The sequence below is a fragment of the Aotus nancymaae genome, unplaced genomic scaffold (assembly GCF_030222135.1).
Source record: "Aotus nancymaae isolate 86718 unplaced genomic scaffold, 86718_ANA_hifiasm-v0.15.2.pri h1tg000030l, whole genome shotgun sequence".
NCBI lineage: Eukaryota > Metazoa > Chordata > Mammalia > Primates > Aotidae > Aotus > Aotus nancymaae.
The window spans coordinates 1,365,851-1,371,476 of NW_026988443.1; the positions used below are offsets into that span (position 1 = coordinate 1,365,851).

A 5,626-nucleotide genomic window follows, 5' to 3' on the forward strand; every position below is an offset into this window, starting at 1 on the left:
TGCCAGAGTGAGAGCCTGTCCCTCTCCCCCAGCCCTGCCCTCCACCAAAAAAAGGCTGAAAGTAAGGTTGCAATTACTTTCACGACCAAGTCTTAAAAGTCTCAAACCATCATGTCTGCTATATTCTATTTATTAGAAGTGAGTCAAGTCCAGCCCACATTCCAAGTAAATATCTTTGTTATCTATAATTTTATTTACTTATTTTTGAGATGGAGTTTTGTTCTTGTCGCCCAGGCTGGAGTGCAATGGTGCAGTCTCGGCTCACTGCAACCTCCTTCTCCTGAGTTCAAGTGATTCTCCTGCCTCAAACTCCAGAGTAGCTGGAATTACAGGTGCCCACCACCACTCCCGGCTAATTTTTGTATTTTTAGCAGAGACAAGGTTTCACCATGTTGGCCAGGCTGGTCTCAAACTCCTGACCTCAGGTGATCCACCCACCTTGGCCTCCCAAAGTGCTGGGATTACAGGCATGAGCCACTTCATACAGCCTATCTTATGGTTTTAGTGCAACTTTATAAGAAGCCAAGATGACCGTAATGTTTATGTGGAAAATATTGAATGTCTACCTCTGCTGGCTCTAACAATTGCTTTATACAGATATAATTCATATACCACTTAAAGTGTGCAATTCAGTTTTTAGTATATTCACAGAGTTATGTAACTATCACCACTGTTTAATTCCCAGATATTGTCATCCCTGCAAAATGAAACCTTATACCCAATAGCAGCCACTTGCCATTCTCTATTCTCAGCCCCTGACAACGACTAATCTATTAATACGTTCTGTCTCTTTGGATCTGCCTATTTTGGTCATTTCCTATTCCTTTTGTGTTTGGTGTCTTTCATTTAGCATAATGTTTTCAAGGTTTACTATGTCACAGCATCTATCAGTACTTCATTCCTTTTTATGGCTGAATAATATTCCATTGTATGGATATACCACATTTTATTTATCCATTCATCAGTTGATGTACATTTGGATTATTTCCACTTTTTTTTTTTTTCAGGCCAAAACTGCAGTTTATTTCAGAATCAGCAATATCTTAGCAATTGAAAAAATAAACTCTAGCAAAGATGATGGAAGTCTTTACAGCACGGCCAAGGGCTCACCAGGCAGCCAACATCAGGGGTACATGGCAGGCAGTGCCTTAGCAATAAGTTAGGAAGCAGCAGGGCTGGTGGTGGGTGCAGGCTGAGCAGGTATGAGGCCATCGGTGGCCTGGCCCTGCTGCAGCGGCTGCTCCATCTCGATAAGCAGCTTCATGATGCCAACCCACATCTGCACCAGCTCCACCTCCTAGAAGCCCTGGCAGTCAGCGTTGGAGACTTCGAAAACCCCTCCCACCGCGGCCGCATCCACAGCATCCATGCCTCGCTTCTGAAGTCACAGCCTCTTTTTCTTTTTTCTTTCTTTCTTTTTTTTTTTTTTTTTTTGAGACGGAGTCTCACCCTATCACCCAGACTGGAATGCAATGGTGCGATCTCGGCTAACTGCAAACTCCGCCTCCCGGGGATTCTCGTGTGTCAGCCTCCCAGTAGCTGGGATTATAGGCGTCCGCCTCCACACCCGGCTAATGTTTGTATTTTTAGTACAGACGGGGTTTTACCTTTTTGGCCAAGCTGGTCTCGAACTCCTGACCTCAAGTGATCTGCTCGCCTCGGCCTCCCAAAGAGCTGGGATTACGGGAGTGAGCCACCACGCCCAGCCCGAAGTCACAGCCTCTTAAGCTCCTCTGAGAACTTCTCGTGCTTGCCCAGGTAGGACAGCCTGATGTGCACACCTGCCCACAGTCCTGTGCCCAGGTTGGAAGGGCAGGTGAGGATGGCGCTCAGGTGAGGTTCCACATGAACTCGTCGTTCCCAGACTTGAAAGTTTCAATCCAGGGGAAGCCGGGGCAGAAACAGTAAACGCCTCCTTCGTGTTGCTCCCCTGCTGCACGGAGATGACCCACAGGTGGTCCTCGTCTCCTGCCCACACCAGGAAGGTCTTACTGTCCTTTTGCCCGATGCCACGGGCTTCGGGCCAGGCCGAGCCCGAGACCAGCAGCAGGGGCGGCACCGGCTCGTGGAAGAGGAAGTGGCTGTCAACGAGCTGCTGTTGCTCCTCCGCATCCGTCCTGCTCTTGTGTGCGTCGTCCGGGCCCTCCAGGTTGCGGTCCAGGCTCGAGGGCATCCACCGCGGGTCCCAGCGGAGGCAGTAGCCGCGTCCTTGCGCACGATGAGCTCAGCACAGTTGAGGCCAGATGGCTGCCACCCAGCAGCTTCTAGGGGTTGAGCTGGGTCTTGTGCTTATCGCTGGGCGGGTAGTGCTGTGCAGGCCCGGCAGTATGGGGCCAAAGAGATCCTTGAACAAGTCTTCGGACTCCTAGTTGCCCGCCACGCGGCCTTCGGCCCTGAGTAGGGGTGGCCCAGGCTGTCCACACGGGTCTGGATGGCGTCTCCAGCGCTAAGCCACTCCTGGCGCGCAGCTCCGCGATCAGCTGGGGCAGAGCCTTGGCCATTGGGTCGTGATGGCAGCTCAGGTCGGGAAACTCATTCTCTACCCGGAAGCGCAGCTTCAGCGCTCCGCGGCTGTAGGAGAGGGCTCGCTGGGGCATTCGGTCCGTCCGCAGCTCTGCGCGTGACCACTTTTTAACCATTTAAATAATTCTGCTGTCAACATTCATATGTACACTTTTCTTATGAGTATATTTTTAGTGTTAGAATTGTGGGATCATATGGTGACTCTATGTTTATGTTATTTTTTTTCCAGGCTGGAGTGCAGTGGCACGATCTGGGCCCACTGCAACCTCCGCCTCCCGGAGGAGAGAATTGTTCAAGCAATTCTCCTGCCTCAGCCTCCCCAGTACCTGGGATTACAGGAGCCCGCCACAACACCCAGGTAATGTTTGTATTTTTTTAGTAGAGACGAGGTTTTACCATGTTGGTCAGGCGGGTCTCAAACTCCTAGCCTCAAGTGATCCACTCACCTTGGCCTCCCAGAGTGCTGGGATTACAGGCGTCAGCTACTGTGCCCAGCCTCTATGTTTAAATTTTTAAAGACTTGCCTGTTTTCCAAAGGAGCTGCCCTGCTTTTCTGTTTTCTCTTTAGCAATCTTTCTTTCTTTCTTTTTTTTTTTTTTAAAAGGTAATCAGTTATTTAATTAGATTATTAGGACATTTAAAACACCAATTTGTGAGGATAAATTCCATTTGTCAGGGCAAACACAGATCGCAGGTAGCCCTGAAGCTGAGGAATGGCTTTGATTTTTGGTAAAATTTGTGAGTCCACAGCTTTCTGATCAATCTTGCGCTGCTCTGTAATCTCGTATTTCTCTTTTTCTGTGTCGAAGATCTCACCTTCCTGGTGTCTGGGCTTCCGCAGCTTCTTCTTCTTGAAGTAAGCATCAGTAAGATGTTTTGGGATTTTTACATTGCTGATATCAATTTTGGTTGAGGTGGCAATGACAAATTTCTGGTGCGTTCTTCGCAGAGGAACTCGATTGAGGACCAGAGGTCCAGTCACAAGTAACAAGCCACTAGCCAGCTGCTTCAGGAAAACCACCCTCTTGCCCCTGTGGCGTCCAGTGAGGATGATCAGAATGGTCCCAGGGGTAATGCTGGCTTGCAGTTTTCTCACATGCTGACTAAAGGGTTTTTTGCCGTGGCTCAACAGCTTTCGAGGCACATCTTCAGTAGGATAATACCTAGGCATTTTGCGAAGTTTAACCACCCGGGTACCGCCGTTTTTGTCACCACCAACTGGTTTTGTAACAGTTGCAAGAACCTTCTCCTTCTTTTTCTTTTCAACCTTGGATTTAGCCGCTGAGTACTTCCTCTTGTACATGGCCTTTCTGGAATACATAGCAGATCGGGAATACCTGCCAATTCCTCTGACAAGAACAGGATTGCGGCTGCAATGGGGCTTCCCCTTCTTGGGCTTTTTAGCCTTAAGGTTACCCTTTTTCACTTTGCTACCAGCATCAGCCTTCTTGGCTTCAGGTTTCTTCTCTTTAGTATCCGGCTTCTCAACTTTTTCACCCGCCATCTTGCAAGATGGGAAAGAGAACTAAGTCCCCGGCTTCCGGTCTATAAGCCAGCAATCTTTCTTTTAAAAGATTATTTTGGTTTTGAATTTATTTCTTTGGGTTTTAATGTAAATATTTAAGTTTTCATCCTTTCATTGTTAGTCAGTATATCTTCACAAATAACATCCTCTGCGCTCTTTTATTTATTTATTTATTTTCTCTGAAACAGAGTCTTGCTCTGTCACCCAGGCTGGAGTGCAGTGGCATCGTCAGCTCACTGCAACCTCTGCCACCCAGATTCGAGCAATTCTCCTGCCTCAGCCTACTGAGTAGCTGGGATTTACAGGCGCCCACCACCACGCCCCGCTAATTTTTGTATTTTCAGTAGAGAGAGTTTTGCCATGTTGGCCAGGCTGTTCTCGAACTCCTGATCTCAAATGATCCACCCATCTTGGCCTCCCAAAGTGCTGGGATTACAGGCCTGAGCCACCGTGCCCAGCCCTAAGCTCTTGACTTTACTTTTTGGCTTTCTCTAAAAACCAAAAATGCAGCCGGGTGCAGTGGCTCATGCCTCCAATCCCAGCCCTTTGGGAGACTGAAGTGGGCAGATTGTTTGAGCTCAGGAGTTCGAGACCGGCCTGGGCAACATGACAAAACCCCATCTCAACAAAAATTAGCCGCTGGGCGTGGTGGGACCCACCTTTAGCCCCAGCTACTAAGGAGGCTGAGGTAGAAGAATGGCCTGAGACCAGGGAGGTTGAGGCTGCAGTGAGCTGTGACTGTGCCACTGCACTCCAGCCTTGGTGACAGATTGAGAACCTGTCTCAGACAAAACAACACAACAAAATACTGAAAAAAACAAAAATGATAAAAGTTTGTTTTGCCACAGTTTAGTGAAAAATAAATGAAACAAAGTTTAATTCCTTAATTTAGGTAATAAGATTAAACCATGTATATGTATTTTAAAGGCCTATTTTAAAAATTAAATGATTAGTAGGAGCAGCTTAATTGGGTGGTTCTGGCCCAGAGTCTCTCAGAAGGGAGCTGTAATTGAGCTGTTGGCCAGGGCTGAGCATCTGAAGGCTTGACGGGAGGTAGGGGATGTGCTTCCAAGATGGCACCCGCCCCTGGCTATTGGCAAGAGGCCTCATCTCTTGCCAGATGGACCTGCCTGTCTATAGGGATGCCGTAATGTCCTTGTGACGTGTCAGCTGTCTTCCCTCCCAGATGAAGTGATTCAAGAGAGAGGCCCCCTTTGGAGGCCCAGGAAGGTGGATCATTTGAGCCCAGGAGTTGGAGACCAGCCTGGGCAACACAGTGAAACCATGCCTTTGAAAGAAAAAAAAAGAAGAACAGAACAGAAAGAAAAGAAAAATTAGCCAGGTGTGGTAGTGCATGCCTGTAGTCCCAGCTGCACAGAAGGCTGAGATTGGAGGATCACTTGAACCTGGGAGGTTGAGGTGAGCTGTGATCATGCTACTGCACTCCAGTCTGGGTGACAGAGTGAGAGCCTGTCCCTGTCCCCAGACCCCCCTTCAACCAAAAAAAAAAAAAAAAAACGCTGAGAGTAAGGTTGCAATTACTTTCACAGCCAAGAGATGGGCCTTCGGGGTCCCACT

General features: G+C 48.3%; 2 pseudogenes; both read right to left on the reverse strand.

Annotated features, from left to right (window-relative positions):
* Positions 1–510: 510 nt before the first annotated feature.
* On the reverse strand, positions 511–2,233 carry LOC135277196 (creatine kinase B-type-like; annotated as a pseudogene).
* An 893-nt stretch (positions 2,234–3,126) lies between these two features.
* LOC110568867 (large ribosomal subunit protein eL6-like) lies at positions 3,127–4,063 on the reverse strand (annotated as a pseudogene).
* Between the last annotated feature and the right edge of the window lie 1,563 nt (positions 4,064–5,626).